Below are 26,483 nucleotides of genomic sequence, written 5' to 3'. Positions count from 1 at the left end.
TCTGCAGCACAGTGGTTTTTGGGGAAAAAAGAGAGCAAAGAGCTTTATCCCAAGTTAAGTGGAAGGATCCTTTAACAGGTGATTGGCTCGGGCCCTGATCTGCTTTTAACTTGGGGGCGAGGACATGTTTGGGTTTTTTCCCAGAAAGAAAGTAAATCTCGCTTTTTGCCTGAGCATTGTGTTAGGTTTGTGGAGGCTCATTCAGATGACACCAATGCTGACACAGTGGGCGTACGTGCCAGACCCCCCAATTGTGCACCCTACAACTTGGGAGGGAACTGAAGTACTCGTTCATGTCAATAGATCACCATACAGTACAACCCCCTATCCCTTCATCGAGCACACCAAGATGGGAAATATCTCAGCTTCAATCATTGGAACTCCTTTATGCTTTACCACCAGCTCTAAGGCTCCATTCCAGGCTGTATTATAATGCTATTCATGACTCATAAAATTTGGATCCCGGACAAAAAAAAATCAGATCTACAATATGCAGATGACATCTTTGTCAACTGAACACCCAGTTCATCCAAATTCTACTCCATCCTATATGATACCTTGTTGCATTAATTCTTCACAAATAGTAGTATATATAGGAGAGCCTCATCCAAAAAGGTGCAGACATGTACAGCCATTTGTTACCAATATTTCTGGAACTAACTCTCAATTAATGGACTGGTCTGGAGCTAATCTTACTAATAAGTACAATCTTCAACTGTGGTGGATAAATGGGCATCCTCAACATCATGATGAGATGCAGGTGGCTGCACTCAACAACATAACCTGGCCCAATTCATCCCTTTTAAAAAATATTATGAGTTGTGTATCAACACCCCATGTCATTTTGTATGGACTGTTTAATATTTCTGTGGGAGTTAATTATTTTAATGTTAACTGCTCTAATTGTTCTTTTACTAATTGCTCTTAAAGTGGCATAACTGTATCAATACTTATTGTTAGACAACCATCTTTTGTTATGCTTCCTGTAAACATTTCTGAAACTTGGAATGAAGATTCTATCATTCAGGTGTAAAGACAATTGAAAGAACTAATGCACCCTCGTTGATTTGTTGGGCTAGTCGTAGCTGATGTTTTGCCCTTTATTTTGTTAGCTGCCTCCACAGCAGCAGCTGCTGTGACGCTAACACAAAATGTACAAACTGCCCATTATCTTAATCAGCTTGCTCATAATACTACACAAGCCCTACCTCTGGACGCTAAAGTGGCAAAAACTGCTAAAAAAAAAAACTAAACAATTTCAACACTATATTCCTTCCCTAACTTATGTTAAAGGATTTCTAGTGTCATTGCTTGGCCTGGGAATGCTTTTGCTGATGGTTTTTGTATGCCTTCCTGTATTATATGTGCACTCCAAACTCTCTTATGAGTTTAGCCAGCCAGCTACATAAGATCAAGCTACATATAAATGAATCCTCCCCCAATGAGAGGAACTGCTGCCAGAGATGGGTAAGAGGGGGTGCCAGTCTGACCAACCCAAGACAGGGCATTCAGCTCCACTCAGAAGTTCCCAATGACATGTAAGGCATACACGGTGATCCACCCAAACTGAGACAAGAGCGTTCACTTCTTTAAACAAAGACGGGGGAGAGGTTGAGAGCTGACAATAAAGTTTGTTTGTTTGTTTGTTTGTTTGGATCTGGTCGTGGGGTCTGAACTCTGGGCCTGAGCACTGTCCCTCAGCTCTTAAGCTCAGGATAGCGCTTTAACACTTGAGCCACAGCGCCATTTCTGGCATTTTTTGTTTTTGCTTACATGGTGCTGAGGAATTGAACCCAGGGCCCCTGTGGTAGAGGACATCACTGTGAGTCTCCTTTACAGCTTTATAGCATTTTTTTTGGTTACTCATGTGGATTGAACTCTGGTCCTGGCTGCTGTGCCTCAGCTCTTCAGCAGAGGGCTAGCACTCTACCACCTGAGCCACAGTGTCACTTCTGGTTTTCTGGTGGTTTATTGGAGAAAAGAGTGTCATGGACTTTCCTGCCCTGGCTGGCTTTGAACCATGATCCTCAGATCTCAGCCTTCTGAGTAGCTAGGATGATAGAAGTGAGCCACCGGCACATGGCTAGGTTTGTGTCTTTTAAAGTCTAAAGTATACCTGAGAAAAACATATTTAAGTTTCTTGTCTGGCCTGTTTTCCTTCCTAAGATGTATGATGAATTCCAGTTCCATCCATTTTCCTGCAGGTGCCAGGCTTTGTTCTTCATGGAAAGTTGTTTTTTAGTAGAATAAACAAATATACGAGATTGAAATGAGTAGACCGCAATAGATAGTACATTAAAAATTTGGATCTATTTGGTGGTGGGGAATTGATATACAACATAAAGCTGACAGTATTTTCCTGATCTGTATACACCTGACCGAACTGCAAAGCAGTGACCCAGCACTACCCTGTGCCTGTCAGCCCTGAGGGAGAGCTGGCCCGGCCATTATAAACCAACACTGCATAAAGATGACACTTCACCAGCCATGACTGAAAGCTGAAAGTTCAGGGTAGAAAACTGTCCCAAGCAAATGGGAACTGACCTAAAAGGAATTCCCAGTTGCTTGTCCCACGTGAGCAGTGGAGACATCGAACCCAAGCTATAAAGAGATAAAGACCGTCACCCTCTGCTGACACACAGCGAGCCAGCACACAGATGCCTACTGCTGCCCTGGTTTCATGAACTAGTACTACTGGATGCCATGGACCCGTAAGTCCAGACCAAGTTAGAATGTTGGCTTAAGACCCCCTCTCATCAAGTGATAGGCTGTCAAGCCCAAAGTCAGCCATAAGACTTAAGGATCAAATGAAGGAACAAGTTTACAAATTCAAGAATCAAAACCATACCACAACTTTCCAGAACCTCTGGGATGCAACAAAAGCTTCTCTGAGGGAATTTACAGCTGTGCTGGCCTGGAAGGAAAAACTCAGGTATCTCAAATGCCATCGATGATGAAGCACAGTCTAAAAGCAAACCCAGAACAGTGGATAGAGAGATAATCATAAAAATCAGGATAGAGCCAGTCAGGCAATGATGGCTGCTCACCACTAAGCAGAGCTATTTCAGAAGCCCGATCTGAGGATTATGGTTCAAAGGCAGCAGAAAAGTCCATGAGGCTCATTTTCTTTTTTCTTTTTTGGGTCCTGTCATGGGGCCTGAACTCTGAGCCTGGGCACTGTCCCTCAGCTCTTCAGCTCCAGGTTAGTGTTCAACAACTTGAGTCACAGTGCCAGTTCCAGCGTTTTTCTTTTTGCTTATGTGGTGCTGAGGAATCGAAACCAGGACCTCAGGCATGCAAGCAAGAGCTATACCACTGAGCCACCCTTCCAGACCCACAAGGCTCATTTTCAATAAACTGTCCCCAGAATGTACAAAGCAGAGCTGTGGCTCAAGTGGTAGCACACTAGCCTGGAGCTAAAGAAGCTTAGCAACAGTGCCCAGGCCCTGAGTTCAAGCCCTAAGACAGGCACACACATAAACATTCATACACACACACACAACACACACACACACGAAAGGGTAAAAATGAAAAAAAGGAGATTAAAAGAACAATGTAGGGGCTGGGAAGGTAGCTCAGTGGTAGAGCGCTTGCCTTGCATGCCAGAAGCCCTGGGTTTGATTCCTCAGCACCACATAAGCAAAAAGAAAAAAGCTGGAAGTGGCGCTGTGGCTCAAGTGGTAGAGCGCTAGCCTTGAGCTGAAGAGCTGAGGGACAGCGCCCAGGCCCAGAGTTCAGACCCCATGACCGGACCCCCCCCCAAAAAAAAGAACAATGTGAAAATAAATCAGTGAAAGAAGCTGAGGCCTGGTGGCTCACACCTGTAATCCTAGCTACTCTGGAGGGTGAGATTTGAGGACCATGGTTCAAAGCCAGCCGAGACAGGAAAGTCCATGAGATTCATCTCACCAGATAAGTGGAAGTGGCAACTTTGGCTCAAGTGATAGAGTGTCCACCTTGAGCTGCAAAGCTGAGGAACAGTGCCCAGGCCCAGAGTTCAAGCCTCAGGACTGACAAAAAAAATCAGTGAAGGTAAGAAGTTTCCTTGATAGCTAAGACAGACAAGCCTTCATCCAAGAAGTGTGAAGTCATCAACTAAGAATACTAGAATATCATAACAGTTTAAATTCAAATTGTCACTGGGGAATATATTAGAAAATTAGTCCAACACATTAGAAAACACACAAGAAATAGATTCAGTCTTTGCACGTTAGACTCATCAGGTTTGATCCAAGATGACATTAATCACCTAACTTCATCTGTAATCAAGCACTATATCAATTCACTGATGGGTTACACCAGGTGTTCAGAATTACCACCAATGCCCCTCAGACAGGTTCAAAAACTAGGAAAGGAAGAAGGCTACCAAAATCCCTCTCATACAAAAATGAGAACAGACTATAGAAGAGATTAGACACCTATTTCCTTGAAGAGCACAGATGTAAAATATTTCATAACATACCTGCAAGTAATTTCAACAATGCATTGAAAGATCATACAACATGCCCACATTGCATTCCACCCATAATTGCAAGTATGGCTCAACCAGCCCTGGACAATTTGAAGAATGAGACCCTGGACACCTGTGGCTTGCACCTGTCATCCTAACTACTGAGGCTGAGATCTGAGGATCACAGTTAAAAGCCAGCCTGGGCAGAAAAGTCCAGGAGACTCTTCAATTCCCTACCATAACACTGGAAGTGGCACTAAGCTCCAAGTGATAGAGTGCTAGCCATGAGGAAAAGAGCCCAGGGAGAGCACCCAGGCACTGAGTTCAAGCCCCACTAGTGATTCCCCCTCCTCCCCCAAAAGTCATGATACCAAGGATCCATCTGCTTTAAAGGTTTCTCCGCCAAGGCACTATAAGTTGTAAGAAGTGAGTAGGTATTTTAATGAAGTAGAAACAATGGGAAGGTAGATAGAGTCTGGCAGGGACCTGACAATGCAAGGTGTGTGCAGTGTGCAATAGTGGCCACCATCATGCCAGGACTCGGGTGTGACCCACGAACACAATCAGATGGCGCCTGTGCTAGGGGTCAGTCAATGGTTACTCCCAGATCTGACCTGGCATGAGTGCTTCCTCCAAAAAGCCTCCCCAGGACTTTCTTGGCCCTTCCAGATTCCGCTGTTTTCATCACAATGGCAGGAATTCACCAGGCTGGTGGTTTTGTGAGGATGGTGATCACAGTGTGACCTCCTCTACCAGCAGGAGGTGCACAAGGGATGGGACCAGAGTCCCCAAGCTAAGGATGCAGGGTGTGGGAGGCAGGTGACCTCCCAGCCGGTTCATGGGCTGAGTCCCACTTTTGTGTCACAACCCATTTTTCCTGGAAGGCTTTGTCAAGAGATTCAAGTCATCCCCATGAGTGAGAGGTGAGCATATCTCATCCCTCCTTTATAATAAGCATAGTCACCAGGTGCTGCTGTGAATGAAGTCAAGTCAGGAGCTGGCTGTGAGCTCTGGTGGGCAGGTGTGCGGCAGGGGAGCAGAAGTCGGGGGTCAGACCACCACATGGCAAGGACACAGGGAACAGGAAAGGGATTCGTACAAGATGATGGCGTAGAATGGATAGTGCTCAGGAAGAAAGGAGACAGAGATGGAGAGAGACTTCCTGAATGTGTGAACTCTCCAGAAGTAACAAGTCCAGGCAGGGATGCACGTCAGCATGATGATGGGTGGCTGTGCTTTCAGCGGACTACAGGAGTGCGTGGGGTGCAGAGCCCAACCTTGAGCTGAAGAGATGAGGGAGAGCGCCTAGGTCCATAGTTCAAGCCCCACGGCAGACCAAAAAAAAAAGAGGAAAAGCACGTGGAGCATTGCTGAGCACTGTGTGGGTGGGGAAGCACAGGGCATGGGTTGTCTTGCAGTTGGATCATGCTCAAGACAGTGTGAGGTGGATGGAGGGTGGGGTGCTCCTGGGCAGCAGGTGCTCAGAGGGGGTGGGGTGGGGGCAGGGAAAGCCTGCATCCCCTCAGAAGGCAGGGAGCTGGTGGAGGACGCGCACTGCCCTTAGGTCAGGAGGGTAAGTCTACATCCCTGCTCTCCAAAGTGACTCAGATGGGAAGAACCTCTGGGGACGGGAACACCAGGTGTCAGGAGAGGATCATGTGTGTGTGTGAGGTTAATGATGACACCAGACAGCTCCCCGAGGAGACCCCAGCACCCTTGTGCTGGGTGGAATGACTCTGGGCTGGATTAAGGGTGTGGGGCAAGGAGGGTATCTGACTAAAGCCAGTGTGGGGGGAAGGAGTGCAGGGATGGCAGGGGCTGTGGTTCAAGACTTTTTGTTGTGGGGGTGGCTCTAGGACCTTCAGGATCAGGAAGAGGCACCTGGCTCAGAGCCCACAGTCCACTCAACACCTAGCATAGTCCCTGGATGGCTCCTGGAGGCAGGCCTGCCATCTGCTTGCTTTCCTTTTCTGTGCCGGCCCTAGGACTTGAACTCAGGGCCTGGGGCCTGTTCCTGAGCTTTTATGATCAGGGCTGGTGACAGTCCGCGGGGCATCAGTGCTACTTCTGGCTTTCTGTCACCCTGAAATTCATTCCTGAGAAGTAAAGGGTAGAGGTGGAGATCCCTGGACCAGAGGGCTCTGCCTATCATTCAGCACAGCAGCCCTGACCTGCACCCCAAAGGCTGTGGTAAAGGGACCTCATGAAAAGGGACATGAGGAGCACTGCAGGAAATTCCACAATAGCCAAGCAAGGGACTTTCTAAAGGAGCCTTCGTGTTTTAAAAACAACTTTACATTTAAAAAATGTATTTTTCTTTTTTAATTTAATTTAATTTTATTTGTGAACATACTGTACAGAGGGGTTACAATTACATGGGCAGGATAATGGATACATTTCTTACCAAGCTTTGCAGCCTCCTCCTTTGTTTACCCTTCACATCCCTTCCCAGCCTCCCCCCTCCCCCCCAATCCCAATACTTCTCCTTACCCGCCCTTACCACCCCTCACCGACATTGTAAAGCTCCTTTGGGACATGACAACTTGTACTTCTCATTGTTGCAACAGGTCCACCTGTATCCTTAAACAACTGGTTTTTCCCCATCTCCTCCACAAGTTATACTGACAAAATATAGTGAAAGCAGGGGTTATACTGTGGGGGAGGGACATACAAAGCAACACAGAAATAATCTTATAAATGTGTTAGAAACACATGCATGAAAGAAAAAAAACATTAAAATATATATCTAAGGGTTCATTTTCCTGACATCACATTATCTGACCTTTTCTGCTTGACTCATACATACACTAGATATTGCAAATAAGGGAAACCATGGGACCTATGTTTTTTGGGCCTGGCTTGCTTCACTTAATATAATTTTTCCCAAGTTTTTCCATTTCCTAACAAATGGGGCAATGTCATTCTTTCTGATGGAGGCATAGAATTCCATTGTGAATATATACCACATTTTCTTGATCCATTCATCTACTGAGGGGCATCTGGATTGGTTCCATATCTTAGCTATGGTAAATAATGCTGCAATAAACATTGTTGTGCTGGTAGCTTTAGTGTGGTCATGTAAAGGGACCTCATAAAAAGGGACATGAGGAGAACTGCAGGAAATTTCACAATAGCCAAGCAAGGGACTTTCTAAAGGAGGCTTCGTGTTTTAAAAACAACTTTACATTAAAAAAATGTATTTTTCAAAAGTGTACTTAATGTACTTGTTGAATTAGCAGAGAGTCTAGAGATATGTAACATAGACTGCCAAGGAAAATAAGGAGTTGTGAATATAAATTATGTGGAAGAAATAAGCACAGACAAGACTAAGGGAGTAACTGTCAGGAAGGAGCCTTGATGTGTGTGGTCAAAGCTACACCAGCAGGACTCCCTTTATTCCTTTCTTCTTTCCATCTTTCCATTCCTTCCTTCCTTCCTTCCTTCCTTCCTTCCTTCGTTCCTTCCTTCCTTCCTTCCTTCTTTCCTTCTTCTTTGCTGGCTTTCCATATCTCTTCTCTGTCTGTCTCTATTTGTCTGTATGTTTGTGTCCCTCATTCTCTCTTTCCTTCTTTGTGCCAGTCCTGGGGCTTGAAATCTGGGCCTCCGTTCTATCCCTGGGATGATTTTGCTCAAGGCTAACGCCCTACTACTTCAGCCACAGCACCACCAACATCTTTTTTTTTTTTTTACTGGTTTATTGGAGATAAGAGTCTCAGAGTTTTCTGCCTAGACTGGTTTGAACTGTGATCCTTAGATCCTACCTCCTCAGGAATTCAGAACACAGGCATCAACCACCAACACCCAGCTGCTATTTTCTTTCTAACTAGTTTCTTATCCAGAACAGGAAGGGCTTTAAGAATGATTTGCTTCATTGCATAGGGAACTATTAAAATAAGAAAGAAAAATAATCCAAAGACTCTAAATGGAATTAGGAAAACATGTTAAGTGAGTTTAACCAGTTTATCTTGAATTTGACATGATTACCAATTAATAGGACAGATTTCTGGAGGAAGTTGACATGACCTAAAAAACATTATGTCAAAATCTCACATTTCCACTTTCATATAGTTTTGTGGGATAGCAAAATAGAGACAGATGAACACACACACAGATACATAGCACACAAATGCGCAGGTGTGGATGTGTGTGCACACATCTATCTCTCAGCAGATGACTTTTATCTAGGTGTGGAGATTGTTGAATGGACAAGCAAAGTTCAGCAGAGATGCCAGCTTGGGGGTCCTCTGGGGAGGATCACTTTCTTCTTTTTTGTGTAGGTGAAGAGGAGGCTGCAGGGAGTGGAGTGTCCACTCATGAGCAGGAAAGGGCTGAGGGATGGGAAACAGCCCATAGCAAACACCGAAATATGGTGCAGCACAGGGCTGGGGTTGTAAATCACAGTCAAGCAAGTCTGACAGATGCAGCACATGGAATAAAAGGAGCCAAAGGCACTCACCAGGAGGAGGATGATTATGGTGGCGCTGGACTCGAGAGAGGCTCTGGTGGAGACGCTGATCCTCTGGATGTGTCACATTCTCTGCTTGGGTCTGTACAGGACAAAGAGCATGGAGGTGCTGGCCCAGAGCATGAGTCCCAGACACAGAACATCAGGCACTGAGAGCATGGCCACATACAGCACATTACCAGCTGGATCCTGACGCATGGAAGAACAGTATCCATAGGCCTTTAAGCTAGTCATGTTGTCATGTGCTTTGGGTCCGGTCATGGACATAAGACAAACAATGCTCACCAGGAGGAAAACCCTCCAGCTGAGGTAGACAGTGGAGACAATGTGCTTGTGGGCTCTCCCCTTCAGCCCTGCCCACCTGGAGTCCCTCTGGTTGATGCTGACAGCAAGGAAGATGCTCAGGGAGTAAGTGCTACCATTCGACACCCCCCTGCTCACTCGGAAAAGATAGAAGACCATTTAGCACTCCACATCATTGAAGAAATTTCTCCAGCCCCATGCCAACATGGTTTGGGGAACACCCCTACACAGAAGACATAGGAAGTTGGCAACAATTAAGTGCCTAAGCATCAAGTCTGTGGGTCTCATCCTTTTCCCCATGAAGGAAAGGAATAGATAATGGGAGAGAAGAGACAAATTATCTACAAACCCAACCACAGTCTGGCCTAAGAGGATCACCCCATAGACACCTGGTCATCTGCCATCCTCTCTGTTCCTTGAGTCTCATTCAGAAGCTCTTGCTTGGGAAACTGAGGCCTTCGTGGTGCCAAGGGAACTCAACCTTCTCCATCCAGCCTTCAGACCACCAGAAATATGGTCCTAATATATCACATGTATTAGGAAAAATCCAATTCTATTCATCCATCGGGAAGAGGAAGATGGCGTGTTCAGGGAAATGGGTGAACCTGGAGAAATGGCATTAAGGGAAGATGAGTCTGGTTCTGAGGTGAGGGCAGCTGCATTTCTCCTCTGTAGAACCACATCTAAGATTCTGAACAAGCAAGGCCCTAGTGGATCAAGACTGTAATCCTAGCTATTCAGGGGCTGAGACCTTGGATTCCCAATTCAAAGCCAGCCCAGAGAAGGAAAGTCTCTGAGACTCTTCTCTCCAGTTTAGCAACAGCAAAAAAAAAGTAGATATGTGGCTCCAAGTGGTAGAGGCCTAGCCTTGAGCAAAAAGGGCTCAAGGAACATGGGCAAGACTCAAGTTCAAGCTCTCTGTCTGACTAAAGAAAGAAACTTGAAACATGCGTGACATGTTCCCGGTGTCACATGCACTTACACATCAATAACTTGGCTGCAGGAGTGGGTCCTAGGTGTCACCCTTTCCTCAACACGGAGCCCACATTTCACATAAGAAATACCAGGAAGATGAACCAGGTCTGCATTGGGGATGTTGGGAGTTAAGGAGTAGGTGGATGTCAGAGACAGAGAGGGGGTAATTTTAGGGTCAAAGGCCATGCTAGAATTACTTATGTGAACACATCTTCCCCAGCCCAGGGACAATCAGGATTCCCCCTCACTTGTCATAAACCATGACAGACTCTGTGAGGGGAGTCATAGTTAGTAACCAACAGGGCTTGGGGGTGAGGGGCCAGGAACCCCTGTTCGTTTCTCTATCCTAGCCCATTCCTATCCTTCCCTGTTTCTTTGTTATGCAACTGGGTTCAATCAAGAATCCCTGCTCCTAAGCTGATCCCTTACCCAGAGTGTGAAACCTGGGGTCTCTCCTGCAGGCTGCGCCTCTCCAGTGGCAGTGAACACAAGTGTTCACCTCTTTTCTCAGGATGTGCGTGGCAGGGGGGGTCGTTTCTGATGCACATGGGCACTTCAGAGCTGCAGAGGGCTCCTTAGATAGGGGTCCAGGAGGGCGGCAGCTGAGGTTGTCTCCCGCGGGAGCGGTGATTTTCCCTTCACCTCGGTGGCAATCCAAGTTCTCAGAAAACTTATTCTTTTCCCCCATGTGACAATTATCAAGACACTTTTCACTTTCTCATGGGTGCTTCTCCAGGGGGCAGGGGAGGGGTGCAGTCGCTTACCTCTCCTGGATCCTAGTAGGCTAGCAGGAGACACTGAGGCCCAACTTGGGATGACTGTCTGGAAACAACATCAGCAGTGTGTAAGCCATGTGTCCCCAAAGTTTCTTATCCAAAGTGTCCCTTCCTATTCTTTTTCCAGTTCTGAGACTTGAACTCAGGGCTTGGGCACTGTTCCTGAGCTGCTTTTGTTCAATGCTAGCACTCGACCATTGGTGCCAGAGCACCACTTCTGGCTTTTTCTATGTATGTGCTGCTGAGGAATTGAACCCAGGGCTTCATGCATGCTAGGCAAGCACACTACCACTGAGCCACCTTCCCAGCCCTCCTCATCTCAGTCTCCTTTTGTTTTATCATCATATATGCTGATAGAAAAGAAAAGTGGATGCCTGTACTCATGCAAACTCTGGAGCCTGATATCAGAGAATCAAGGTTCAAAGCCAGCCTGGTGAAGAAAGCACATGAGTTTCTTATCTCCAATTCTTATTTCCACTCTCTGGTGGTAGAATGCCAGTCTGGAATAAAAGAGCTCAGCAACAGCATCGAGGCCCAGAGTTCAAACCCCTGGACTGGCACAAAAAAAAGAAAGAAAATAGAATGAGACCTTCCTGTACAGGAATTTCTTTGGCAATAATGGCCATTTTTTTCAAAAAATGTTTTCATCCTTAGAGACCCCATTTGGAGATTAGAGGTCAGCATTCCATGCATATTTCTGAATGCAGGGTGATGAGTGATCTCTTTTCATGCCTGGTTGTTTCTGAGGAGGTAGCTTCATTCTCTAATTCCCTACTCATTTTCATCGTTATCAGTGGTGACTTTGAAGCAGAAATTTGTCACTTTGCTCAGGCGAGGATCAACTGTGACTCCTCACCCTGGCTTTCTGGTCTACCTCATTGCATGGACTCCATTCCTCACCTGGACCCTTCTGGTCTTGCTGATAATTCCTCTGCCCTGTTCTTGTCTGTTTCAAGAAAGTGCATTTGCCTTTCTGTGTCTGATATCTTGCATTTTCCACAGCGATCTGTAGTTCTACCGATGTGGCAGCACATGACACGATTTCCTTCTTGTTCCTGGCCTAGTCGTACTTTGTGATGGAAATAGGCTACATCTTCTTTTTTTTTGTGAAACATCTTTTTATTAAACAGCAAACGAGAAATGCAACACAATTTTAAATATTTATACATTTAAGTCACAAAAAGGATTCAAAATGTTTGCAGTATGACTATTACATCTTCATATAGTTAAATTCATTTATGAAATCATATACTAGCACATAAGATTATCCAATCATTAAAGTAATTCAAATCTAGTAACCATAAGCTATATTAGTGGATCTCGTTTCCTAGTATAATAAGTTAATATTACCTCTGATATTTTTTCAGAGCCGACAGTAAAGCTCTAAGGTCATCTTGACCCCTGTGCTCACTTGAAGGCACTTACAAGGAGCTGGCTTACTTAAAAAACACCAGGTCCTCGGGATTGCTTTTCTATGTCTGCCGAGTTTTTTTTTTTACTTTCTACCAGATGACCTTGTCTTGTTTTACTGCACTCTGTTTTTATTGAAATTTTCCTTGTTTTTCTGGACTATTATAACCTTATGTTACCTCTTAACTTCTAATAGTATATATTAGGGAAAGTTAAAAATAAACTATGCTATAGTCTTCAGCTGCAGACCTCCAGACACCATCATTTGTCTTATGTCTTTTCTTTTTCTCATCCTTGCTCCCTAATTTAAGATTCCCTTTCATTGCCAGCAGGCTCCGGCATGTGGCACCCGATTCAGGACCTGAAAACCTGGGATCAAGGTAGAGGACCCCCTAAGGTAAGAGGACGCATCCTTAAAAAGACAGTGGGTGAAAGTATAGTTGGGAGTAAGAAATTATGGGGCAAGGTAAGAGCCGCACGTTATATGTGCAGGCTCTTAAGTGAATGCTTCAAGTTGGAGGAGTGAAAGTTGGACAGAGGCAGTTAGAGAGTTTCATTCGCTTTGTCAAGGAAGTATGTCCATGGTTCCCAGACTAAGGAACCATTAGTTTAGAAACAGCACAAAAAGAAAAAAAAAGGAAGAAAGGATTCAGGGACACTATGATGCAAATGGCCTATAAGTTAAAACATTGCTGCTTTGTGATTGTCTGGTTCTGTGTAGCCTGCAGGTTCTGTATTGGGGTTGGCAAGAGTCTTGGCAGACACACTTTAAGCCAGCCAACTGGGCTGCTGGGAGACATCCCCCAGATCCCCATCAGGGTAAAATATCCACTAATGCTGACATTTTGGCCTGTCTATAGTTAGGCACTTTTTGTCTGACAGTCTACAAAGCACATGTTGTAAATGTGTTTTGTCTCAATGTTTGTGTGTATGTATTTTGGAATTCTTGGAATGTTTCTTCTCTCAGATTCATCATGATGAGAGAGCCCTGGGGAGGCTGGCTAACACCCCCTTTTAATATCTGTTTCTCTCTAGCTCCTCCTTTTTTACTTATATTTTAAACTGACCCCACTTTCTACCCTTCACTGCCACCTCCTCCACCCTCTCGGATCCAAAAGTAGGGGAGCGGTGGGGAGTTAAAAACCTGGAGGATCTAACAATAACTTAAAAGGGCCAGCAGGGAGAACTTGCAGCCGGATGAAAATGCAACTGACCACCTGCAAGTGACACCAGCAAAATCTTAGCCTCGGTTCTTGGCCCAGGGTGTCTTAGTATGGGGGAGAACCTGTCAGTCTGAGGGGATGGCCACTAGGGATTTCTTTCCCTTGCCCCAAGATGACTGGGAATTCTCCACCTTGGAAGGCCCCTGGGTCAATGTTTGCAGTAATCTAAAAGAAAAATCCTCCAGAGGTGAGTAGAGGGGGTTCCAGTCCCCTGGTAAGTGGATTTGAGTCCCACTTGTGAATGGTACTGAGATGTTGCCCAATTCACTGAGACCTAATTTTGTCTTTGTGGCCACTTGTTTGTCTTGTTTATTTCAGTGTTTTTTCTGTTATGTTTTCTGAGGTAGGGCTAAACTGGGGGCCCATTAGCCCCCCACCCAGCGTTTTTTTGTTGTCTTGTCTAGTTCTGTTTTAGAATTGGTACCAGTTTTAAAGGTACATTCGACTGATTTTGATTTTTGCACGGTTTAAGATCTGTGTGTGTTTTGTATGTGTTTGTGAACATGTTCAAGATAAAAATTATCAGTGTGCTGTAACAATTGTGTAAGTTTAAGTTTAAAATTTAAAAAGTTATGAGGTTTGGACATTACCAAAAATTTTAAAGACTTTTCACATTGTTTTAAATGACTTTTTAAGGATTCTTTACCATAAAAAAAATAAAAAATCTGTTATTTTAAAATGCATAAGGCTGTTTACACTCTTATCAATATTCTGGCTTAAAAAATGCTTTGGCTATTTGGAATTTATTTCTTTTGGCTAAAATTTGGGGATAAATATTAAAAGTTTGAATATAAAAGTTTGTTTAACACTGTCAAATACAATACCTGTTCTGTCTGTCTAAAAATGTGTATTTTCATTCAAAAACCAAGAGACAAGAAAAGGAAAAATCTTAAAAGCCATCAACTGACCTATCTTCAGGGGTAAGGGGTAAACTCGTAAAAGTGCAGTTCAGCTGGTCATTCATGGTGGCGCGGGTCATGAGAGGAGTCCACACATGGTAAAAGAGGACAAGCTAGCACAAATGCAGTTCATCTTACCCTAAAAAGTGAGATTGTTGCATTCCCATTCCATAGGAGGGGCCAAGTGGCCCAGTTTTGTTCTGTCCTTTTTCTCTACAGATAAATACTGGAAACATGATGGTAAAAATTAGTGATGTGATGATCAGATTAGTATTGCTAAAACTGCCCCTTGGTCTTAAAAAGAGGGTTAAAAATGTATTTGTATAATATGACTTGCTTTCAATGATGTTCTACAATTAGGATATGTTTTTAAAGTCATAAATGTCTTAAGTTTAACTTCTTGGTACAGTGATGATTGTAATCCTTGCATTAAGAAAAAAATTGTCATTTGAGTTTAAAAGTTTTAATGTGTATCTGTTTTAAAACAAACAACAAAGAGACAATGAGTGACACTTGCCCTCAAGATTTTAAGGGATTTTTTTTAATGTAACTAAAAACTAAAATATAAAGAATAAAAGAGATTAATAGGAGGCTTAAAAATAAGAATGGATTTCTGGATATAAAGTTTAAAAGTAAAATTGTTCTTAACATTTGCCTCAAAGTAAAAAAATTAGTGTTACCAAAATAATTGCTTAATTGCTATTCTAGTTTGCTTTTAGAGGTTTTCTAAGTTTCCAGCAACCCAAGAACAAAACACAGAGGATTCTTATAAGTTTGTCAGATGTAACTTTGGCTCTTAATAAGTTTCAGGTAATAGCATGCTTAAAAGCTACTTCTATGTTGACCACTTTGTTGTTTTTAATTGGAGTAAAGTGGCCTTTTATAAGACTCATTGATCTGCAAACTGGTTCAAAGCCAGCCCGAGCAGAAAAACGTCCTGGTGAGACTGTCACCTCTACTCAGCCAACAGAGTGCTGAAAGAGCAAGCAGAGTTGCTTTGGGACTCATAGTGGCAGAGTGCTAGCCTTGAGTTGTAAAGCTGAGGGAAAGCACTCAGGCCCGAGTTCATGCCCAGCAACCAGCTAAGGAAAATACAGATAAGACATTTATCCCAGTGTAGAGAAGACATTCCTGGGACAAGAGCAATGGAGGAGCATCCAGAGGCAGTAAGCCACTGCTTGGATGACAAAAATGTCAAATCTTAGAGTCATTTGTGCATGTCCCTTCAAAAATTGTTCAGAGCAAGGAGGTCATGTGAAGATAGTTTGTAAGCATGCCTAATATCCATGACTATCTACTTTGTAGGGACAGAATCATGTGATAGTACTAAAAAGCTAAAGTTATAAAATGTGGGGGATGTTTAAAATCCCAACCCCTGTATGTGTCAAAGGCCCTAATTGGCAATAACTTTTGAGCTAACACCAGCTACATAAAGTTTATCTGCTCAAGAAAAAAGTTTGTAAACCAAAGAGTGTGTTTCTATTAACATCTGTCTACAGGCCTGCACAGGTGACTTAGATATTGTTAGGGTTACTAGAGGTCACATTCCTAAAGATGCTACAGAAGATGATTCTTTGCTCATCATCCCCTTTTTTGAACAAGGGAACAATCATTAAAAAAATGTGACAAAATAGACAAAAAAAGACCTGAAAAATAGTAGTACAGGCCTGGGCCCTCCATATCTGCCTAAAAAAGTCAGCTTTATTTTAAAAAATCTATCTAGTTAAACAGGTTGTCATCTTGATAATTACTCCTGGGTTATTGTCTAAATAGTCTTAAAAACTCATGGGGCCACAGCCTGCGAAGCATATGTATTACTTGTATACTTAACCAGGCTGTGTAGAAATTTGTAACCCTGCAACTGGTGTGACAGTCCCTTGGAGCCACTTAGAGACCCTGCTGCTGCTGCTACAGCCTGACAGTCACCTGGAGGAAATCTACATTGTTACCCTGACCACCTTCACGGTGGAAAAAGTAGACAAAACTCCAACCTGATTCCATTTTTTTGGATGGCTTCCCATTGTCCATGTGACCGTATAACAACTCTAATTTTATTATGGTTACTCCTCTTACCGGGGAGACTAGCAAACATTGTATTGCTCCTTCCCTACACTGTTTTGCCACTCTGGGACTTCCTAAATATATTAAAAGTGATAATGGTCCGGGATATGTTGGACAAGCTTTTCAAACTTTTTATAAATCTTACCAGATTTTTCACTCTACAGGTATTCCCTGTATTCCTCAAGAACAAGAAATTGTTAAACAAGCCAACTGGCTATTAAAACACCAATTTTTCATTTAAGAGGGGGAAATTATACCCCTTCTTTCCTGTTAATATTCTTCTCACACTTTATTTGTACTAAATTTTTTAAGCTTAGACTGTAATGGCCTTTCCGCAACACAGCGGTTTTTGAAAGAAAAAAAAAGAGAGAGAGAGCAAAGAGCTTTTGTCCAAGTTACGTGGAAGGATCCTTTAACTGGTGATTGGCACGGGCCCGATCCAGTTTTAACATGGGGTTGAGGGCAGGTTTGTGTTATTTTGCAGGAAGAAAATAAATCCTGCTGATTGCCTGAGTATTGCGTCAGGATTGTGGAAGCTCATACAGATGACACAAACACTGACACATTAGGCTTACATGCAGGATCCCCCGATTGTGCACCGTATAACTTGGGAGGGAGTTGAAGTACTCATTCATGTCAATAGATCAGCATACAATACAGCCCCCAATCCCTTCATCCAGCACAGCAAGATGGTAGATATCTCAGCTTCGTACATTGAAATTCCTTTTTGTTTTACCACCAGCTCTAAAGGCTCCATTCAAGGCTGTATTATAATGCTATCCATGACTCATAAAATTTGGATCCCGGACAAAAATCAAATGTACAATATACAGATGACATCTTTACCAACTGAACACCCAGTTCATGCAAATTCTTCTCCATCCTATATGATACCCCGTTGCATTCATTCTTCACAAATAGTAGTATCTACAGGAGAGCCTAATCCAAAGGTACAGGCATGTACAGCTATTTTTTAACAATATTTCGGAACTAACTCTGAATTAATGGACTGGTCTGGTGCTAATCTTACTAACAAGTACAATCCTGGAGTGTGATGGATGAATGGGCATCCTCAACATCATGTTTGCATACTGGTGGCTGCACTCAACAACATAACCTGGCCCAATTCATCCCTTTTAAAAAATATTATGAGTTGTGTATCACCACCCCATGTCATTATGTATTGACCATTTAATATCTCTGTAGGAGCTAATTATTTTAATGTCACCTGTTCTAATTGTTCTTTTACTAATTGCTTGTATAGAGGCATAACTAAATCCATACTTATTGTTAGACATCCATCTTTTTTTATGCTTCCGGTAAATATTTCTAAAACTTGGTATAAAAATTCTGGCATTCAGATGTTTAGACAATTGAAAGAACTAATGTGCCCTCGTCGATTTGTTGGGCTGCTTTAACTGATGTTTTGGTCTTTATTTTGTTAGCTGCCTCCACAGCGGCAGCTGCTGTGACACTAACACAAAATGTACAAACTGCACATTATCTTAATCAGCTTGCTCATAATACTACATAAGCCCTACCTCTGGACTCTAAAGTGGCAACAACTGCTAAAAAAAAATCTGTTTAAACAATTTCAATGCTATATCCCTTCCCTGAATTATGTCAAAGGATTGCTAATGTCATTCCTTGGCCTGGGAATGCTTTTACTGATGTTTTTTCTATGCCTTCCTTGTATTATACATGCACTGCAAAACTCTCTTGAGTATAGCCAGCCAGCTACATAAGATCAAGTTCCATATAAATAAATTCCCCCTGAGAGGAACTACAGCCAGAGATGGGTAAGAGAGGGTGCCAGTCTGACCAACCTAAGACAGGCCCTTCAGCTTCATTCTGAAAAAGTTCCCAACCACAGGTAAGGTAGACATGGTGATCCATCCAACCTGAGACAGGCGGGTTCACTTCTTCAAACAAAGAAAGGGTGATATTGAGTCCTTTACCAAATGGAATCTATGAACTAAATTTTTAGAAATTGTTATGAGAATGACTAAAATTCTACCAACCAAGTAGTTGAATTTACAGAGTGAGAGAAAAATACTGAGCTTATCAATTATTATACATATAAAATTCTCTCATTCATGATTCTAATACCAGTACACTCTTCAAGGAATTTGGTAACAGTTAATTCACTAGGTACAACAAATAAACCTTGCATCCAATCCCTAGAGCTGGAGTAGCATAGTATGTGGCGTATGTAAGATCAGTCAAACTTAACCCATTTTCATATATTTAGATATATATTCCCTGAAAGATCTGTTCTGTCCCAGAGACAATACAAATCTGGAGTGAAAACATTTGGAGTTGGCTGCTACATTTATTACATTATTTATTAACTATTTCTATGTATTCCTCCCAGACTTTCTACTTCTAATCGATATATAACCAAAATCTTTTTTTGGGGGGTGGGGTCCGGTCATGGGGCCTGAACTCTAGGCCTGGGCACTGTCCCTCAGCTCTTCAGCTCAAGGCTAGCCCTCTACAACTTGAGCCATAGCGCCACTTCCAGCTTTATTCTTTTTGCTTATGTGGTGCTGAGGGATCGAACCCAGGGCCTCATACATGCAAAGCAAGCACTCTACCACTGAGCCACCATCCCATCCCATAACCAAAATTCTTATCTTTTCAGATAGCAAGTGGGGTATTTGATGCAAAAGCAAGTTGGATCTTTGTTTTTAAACAGATCTCAATTTGATAACTTAGTTTCAACTTAAAATCTTCTTTTTAGCCCAAATCTGTTTTCAAAAGGTTAAAGAGAAACCATCAGTCCTATCTTATTATAAGAAAGTACAACTGACAAACTATAGGCAAGGTTTTGGTTAACTTCAGGACTTACAGATTAGATTACTGTCTGGTGATTACTACTCAAAGTACTTTTACAAATGTGAAACTATCTTGACTTAGGAGAAGGTACATGCGGAGGATGAGGCTTATGGAGGAGAGACACACAATGGTGAACAGGTACATACATAAAGCTGTGCATTCAGTACATGATTTTGGTCACATTTTCACAACATAGTTATTTTCTTGTATATCTTAATAAGTAAGCCTGTAGTCAAAGACTAAGCCTATATATCAAAGCAAATTCAATACAACATTCATCTTCAAGTTTCATAAATATATGCAATTCTAATTATAAAGTCTCTACAACAGATCTGCACATTTTCTTAGACTAACATAATATACAGACTCATGGAAGTCTCCTGTTAAATAGTTAATTTTGCTTACATTTGAAATTATTTTAATAAACTTTCAATGAAGCCACAAACAAAGGTACTGTAACATTTGGAATCTACCCAAGTTTTAAAGTGGGGAGAGAGGGAGGGAGGGAGAAGGGATAGAGAGAAGGAAAGGGAGAGAGAGAGAGGTAGAGAGAAGCAGCAATTCCATAAATGAGAAGCGAACTCAATCCCTTTCTTTTGCTTTTTGTGTCAGTTGTTTGGAAAACACTAGAAGCAGACATGAGGTTTTCTACCTTAACTGCATCTACTCTTGCTGAGAGATCTTCAAGTGTGTGTTGGAGTTTCAGCACTTGATTAGTAAGTCGTGTTTTTTCCTCCAGTTCCATCTGATTTTCAGCATCAACATCCATGTCAGCATTCATCATCCTGGGCACTGAACTGTGCCTCAAACAGAAAAATCCTGATGAAGGGTCGTCAGAGGCACTGGAAGGGGCGGGATCCGAAGATCACGCCCCCGGCCAGGGACTCCAGCACTGACTGACCAGGCTCCATCTTCTTGATGCATTCATCCACAGTTGGGCCTTTGACTCCACTGCTCTGAACCAGGCTGACTTTGCTCCACACAAACATGTCCAGTGTCACTCATTTCTCTGCAGACACCATGGAGCTTCTGGGTTGTTTCTTGGCTGTGGTGAATAGTGCCCCAGTAGATATGGTGTTCAAGGACCTACATATTCTTGAGAATATGCCTACATATTTCATTTTCTATTGTCTTTTTTTTTTTTTCGGTTGGTTGTAGGACCTGAACTCTGGGCCTGGGCGATGTTCTTCAGCCTTTCAGCTCAAGGCTAACACTCTACCACTTGATCCACAGCAACCCTTCCGGATTTTTCTGCTTAGGTGATGCTGAGGAATTGAACCCTGGTCATAATGCATGCAAGGCAATCAGTCTACCACTGAGCTACCTTCTCAGCCCCTCATTTTCTATTCTTTTTTTTTGGTCGGTCATGGGGCTTGAACTCAGTCTGGGCACTGTCCCTCAGCTCTTCAGCTCAAGGCTAGTGCTCTACCATTTGAACCACATTGCCACTTCCAGTCTTTGCTGCTTATGTGGTGCTGAGGAATCAAACCCAGGGCCTCCTGCATGCAAGGCAAGCAGTCTATCACTGAGCCACCTTCCCAGACCCTCTTTTGCTTTTGAAGACAGGGTCTCAACTGTGTAGTCCAGGCTAGCCTTGAAATTAGTATCCTCTTGCCTCAGCCTCCTCAGTGCTGGAATTTCAGGTGCACATCACTAAGCCCAGCTGCATTTTTTACCTAAATGTTCATCAGTTCCATTGTGATCCCAAAGAGATGCTTAATGCCTTGATGAGAGGATCATATGCAGTGAAGCTCTCAGTCACTTTTCACCTTCCTGGGGCATAGGACCATTCTTCACCTCAATGCAGCTTCTTGGTCTGCCATACCCTGGAGAAGGAGGCCTTCTGTGCCCACCAGGGTTAGCTGTTCTAAGTGATGTCACTGCACTCAGCACATGGGACGTCATTGTGCTCTGTGCACTGGAACAAGGCAGGAGAAGCACACAGGGAAAGGTTTGCATTCTGCTGCTGTGGTTACAATCAGAGCCTTGAGGTGAGGACACTGTACTCCCAGGCTGGCCTAGGCTGGTGTCCCTTGCTCCCAGCCTGGTTTCTGCAGGGGAGGGAGTGTCTCACTACTGCTTTCTCCCTTCATGTGCACACACTATGAGAATTTGATGCAACTATTCTCTGGGGCTGTTGGGACAAATAGCCTCACCCAGTGGCTTACATTCGCAGCTTCTATGGGGATCTACTCTGCACTCCTCTCCTCACTTGAGGCCCAGTTATGGTTCTTGATTTTCTTGGGCTTATGGATGTATCCTCAGCCAACCCCTGCCTCTGTTCCCAGACTGTGCCCTCTGTGTACTTTGTCTTCTCCAGCTGGGGTGCTTAGGAGGACACTGTGGTTGGTTCTCGGACCCAACCTTAATTCAGAGTGAACTCATCATGGGATGTTGAAGCACTCACCCACAGACACTACTTTCCTGTTCACCAGCAGTGGCTCGGGACTGGGAAATAGCTTACAGGCCATGTGTAAAGAAAAACAAAATTCTCTGATTTTTCTCCACATTTCCACCACAGTCAACAGAAAAGCTGTGGCCCTGGAAATCTGAGCATTTCTCCCCAGTAGCAAGCAAGCATTTCCTTTTTTTTTTTAAATCTGAGACTAGGACTTGAAGTAGGTATCTGATGCTTTTGCTCATCTGCAAGTGCTCTACCACCTGAGTCATACCTCCCACCCCAAGCATTTCCTCATGGAACAGCAGACACAGCCTGGCCCATCTAATTCGGTATACTTCTAACCCTAACTTCCCCTGCTGTGATTTGAAGGCTCAGGTTGCTTCCCTGTGTTTATGACTCTGCCCAGACATGGGGATGATCAGCTCAAAGGAATCAGGACTGGGGCCAAATCCTCACAGGTTCACCATAAAGGATTCCACTGAAAAGATTTGTATGGCAAGGCCCATGGGAGCTGAGTGCCTTGTCTACACCCACTATGCTCCTCGAACCCTCACATCTTCAGCTCTCTGGAAGCGCTCAAAACCTCTCATATAGTACTTTTTTAATGCAGATTTGACTGGATGGGGAAGACTGTGTCAAAGTGTGATCAAGCAGAAAGGGTGTGACAGGGTGCTGACAGGGCCAGGCTGGGGGCCTAGCAGAGCCTCCGCCTGCACTCTGTGGGCCTCCTGTTGGCATGTGGGGCTGGACCCTTCCCAAAACTGGTAAAGGGATGTACTGTCAGACACTGGTCAGGATTCTGCTGTGATGGCTCTGAGATGGAAAAGCTGGGTGCAGTAGTTACCATGGCCATCCTCTGAAACAAAGCTCAGGTTCTATGGCCTACATTCCAGAGGGAGTTAATGAACCAGAAACTGAGCACCCAGATCTACATGTACAGTCCAGTCCTACCTGTACATTCTTGGATTCCCATTCACCCATGGTATTGCCCACAGCACGGCTGTGTGTAGAGCACATGGGCAGTAAATATGGTGCTGAGAGAGGTAGTTGAGTGGGCAGAGCCCGATTTGCTTTATGTTTATTGCAGAATCAGACCATGGAAGCTTAGGTGCATGATAGGGTGTGAACTTGACAGTGATTGGTTCCTTTCCTCCCCTGCCATGCAACCCACTCTTTTTTGCTTTAAAAAGGGTTTACTGTGTGTTAATAAATGAGTTTTCCTGCTTGACTTGACTCTCCACTGTGTCTGATTGTCTCCCAGGCAAAGGGAGGCTGGGGAACCGGAGAGCTGCCACACTTACATTTCCTTGGACCACGTCCATCTTCGAGGAACAGACAAAGACCTGACATCTGGCACCCAACTTGGGGTATGAAAGGAAAAGATGCTGGCCGAGGCTAAGCAGTCCCTCAGGGTAAGTGAAACTCTTAGTATGGGTAATGCTATCTCACAGAAGGAGATCGAGTCAACATTAGGCCTCAGGGAGTAATGGAGGACTTGGGAAGTGGGAAGGAAAAGGAATGGGTCAAATTCGACCAAGAACACACTGAAACATGCACAGTGGAAGTCCAAACAAGGGTGAAAGTTACCCCTCAGACTGAGGTGCCCTTGATGGTCTTGGCCCCCTCCCTATTGCCCTGATTGGAGGGGAGGTACGTCACCCTATTGGACCTCCGAGAGGGACCAGCAAGACCTGGACCCCTACCAATCTTCCACAGAGGGGCCGAGGGCTGGGGAAGTAATATACTCAGAGGCCTACCCTACAAAGGAAGGGCCACCTGGGAGCCCGGGCCCTAGGCCATATGATTTGCTTCCCCAAGCATATCCGGTCAATCTGGCACCAGGAACTAACAGGCACTTGGAATGTTATCCATGTGAAGCTAAGGACCTTAAAGAGTGCTACAAGGCAGTGGTGGAGGATGATCCGAACTCTCCTTGGGCCCAGACCTTATTACAGGACATTGCTTATCACCCATGTGTCCCTAAGGACTGGCTGGATGTGGCCAAAGCCATCCTCACCAGTTCTCAGTTTATTAAATGGTGTGCTTTCTTTATGGAGGAATGCAGAGTGTGGGTGGTGAATAACTGGCAGGGTCAACCTGAGATACCTATTACTTATGCCATGTTAACAGAGACATGGGAAGGGCACTCCACTGGCATCCAACAGGCCGCAATACTTGGTCCGTACTGTGACCAGGTGAGGCAAGCAGGACTTGCCGCATGGTCCAAACTGGATGATGGGCCTACTGAGTCCCCCAGAGCAGGATTTAGACAAAAACCTGGTGAGCCTCTAGCTGAGTTTGTAGACTGAGTCCAACAGAGTATTAACTGCAAGCTGCCAGCAGGGAACCTCTGAGATCAGTTTGTAAAGCTGCTGGTCTGGGAAGGGATGAACGCAGACCACCACATGGCCTGCACATGATTGAGAGAGAGTTCCCTGAGCAGATGGATGTTGGCCTCGCAGGATGTGGGAATGCAACAGCACCAGGCCCAATCACTAGCTTTAGCCTTACAGGCTAAATTGTTCTTTTTCGATTGGCAGACGTTGAGTGGCTCACTCGAGCCAATGCTCATCTTGCTCACTCATTGGAGGGGTTTCTAGGCCAAATTGACTGCTTTGACCCGGAGCCTTTCCAGTTGCATATGGCAGGTACCGTGTCTTTTGGGAAAGGTAGTGCTGTCCAGACAGCAAAGCAGAAGCCTCGGCTTCACGCCTGCAGAACATGCAGGATTGGTTTTGTGAGCAATTACTGAAGCATGATTGTGGGCTAGAGCAAAATGCCAGGCTGGCATCTTAAAGGACAGCAGTGTAGTGTTGGTGTTCTGGAGGTGGTGCTCTGAGCACTGGATGCTGTGCTTCCTGTGGCAAGTCCTAGGTCAGAAAGGAAGAATCCCAGAGATCGGTGGTGCCCCAGCCTGCCCTGCCCAGCTCTGAAGATTGAGACTGTGGCTGGGCTTGACGCTGTCTTCGGGTGGGAGCCAGGCACAGGGGCCTGTGGTTGCGGGCAGGCAGAGCGGGGGGGGGGCAGCCTGCAAAGTCTCCAGGAGGCAGTAGCTGAACCGAGTCTGAATAGAGAGAAAGGATTTTTGGTTGAGAACAGTGCTGAGAGTATAAGCTGTACCTGAAGAGGAAATCTGCTTGCCACAGTGTTGCACAGGATGGGACTCAGTCTCCCCTCCCTTTGGGGTGCAGAGTGGCCCTGTCATGCAGCGCTCCCCCACCCACCCCCAGCTCGTATCTTGTTCTCTATGCTGGCCATATGGGAAAACTCTGGGTACTGACAGCAAGCTTGGGTATCTTGGGGCCGGGATCCCAGGGTGCCTGGGCCCAGAGTAGGCTATGATGGGAATGTCCTGCCCCTACAGACACCATCTACAATGAGGATGAAGTCCTTCTGGCCCTGGCTGAGCAGCTGGGCACCCTCACCGACCTGGTGTGGGCACAGAGAATGTGCACTGCCTATGTGAGTGGCATGTGGGGTCCCTGTACCATCCCCATGGCAAAGACAGGAGCCATGGAGCCATGTTGGGAGGGGTCGGGGTGCTGTCCAGGTGGCCTCAGGGCTGAAGGGCTGAGCAGAACATCAGTGCCACCCCCTGCCCCAAGCCTGCAGCCCCTGCTGGAGTCGCTGGCAACGGTAGAGGAGACAGTGGTGCGGGCCAAGGCGGTGGAGTCCTTGTTGCTGGAGTCAGGCGGCAAAGAAATGAAAGCCTGGATTAGGAAAGCTGAGATATCTCCCATCTTGGTGTGCTGGATGAAGGGATAGGGGGTTGTACTGTATGCTGATCTATTGACATGAATGAATACTTCAACTCCCTCCCAAGTTGTAGGGTGCACAATCAGGGGATCTGGCATGTAACCTCTATGTGTCAGCATTTGTGTCATCTGAGTGAGCATCCACAATCCAAACGCAATGCTCAGCCAACCAGCAGGATTTATTTTCTTCCTGTGAAAAAATACAAACATGTCCTCAACTCCTAGTTAAAACAGGATCGGGACCCATGCCAATCACCTGTTAAAGGATCCTTCCACTTAACTTGGCAAAAATCTCTTTGCTCTCTTTTTTCCCAAACCACTGTGCTGCAGAAAGGCCATTACAATCTAAGCTTTAAAAATTTAGTACAAATAAAGCATGAGAAGAATATTAAATGGAGAGAAGCGGTATAATTCCCCCATTTTAATTTAAAAATTTAGTGTTTTAACAGTCCATGGACTTGTTTAACAATTTCGTATTCTTGAGGAATATAGGGAATATCTGTAGAGTGAAAAATCTGGTCAGATTTACAAAAAGTTTGAAAAGTTCATCCGACATATCCCGGACCATTATCAGTTTTAATATGTTTAAGAAGTCCCATTGTGGCAAAGCAGTATAGGGAAGGAGCAATACAATGTTTGCTTGTCTCCCCAGGAAGAAGAATAGCCATAATAAAATTAGAGTAGGTACATGGTAACATGGACAAAGAGAAACCATCCAAAAATGGAATCAGGCAGGAGTTTAGTCTACATTTTCCATGGTGGAGGTGGTCAGGGTAACAATGCAGATTTCCTCCAGGTGACTGTCAGGCTGTAGCAACAGCAGCAACAGCAGGGTCTCTCAGTGGCTCCAAGGGACTGTCACACCTCGTGCTGGGCTGTAAATTTCTACACAGACTGTTAAGGATACAAGTAATACATAGGCTTGGC

The 26,483-nt window shown here is 44.5% G+C and overlaps 1 pseudogene; it reads right to left on the bottom strand.

Moving 5' to 3' along the window:
- Positions 1–8,666: 8,666 nt before the first annotated feature.
- LOC105994207 lies at positions 8,667–10,379 on the bottom strand (annotated as a pseudogene).
- Between the last annotated feature and the right edge of the window lie 16,104 nt (positions 10,380–26,483).

This window comes from Dipodomys ordii, unplaced genomic scaffold (assembly GCF_000151885.1).
Source record: "Dipodomys ordii isolate 6190 unplaced genomic scaffold, Dord_2.0 Scaffold105, whole genome shotgun sequence".
Classification (NCBI taxonomy): domain Eukaryota; kingdom Metazoa; phylum Chordata; class Mammalia; order Rodentia; family Heteromyidae; genus Dipodomys; species Dipodomys ordii.
The sequence above is the reverse complement of the archived record's forward strand: the minus strand, read 5'-3'. Positions and strand labels throughout refer to the sequence as shown.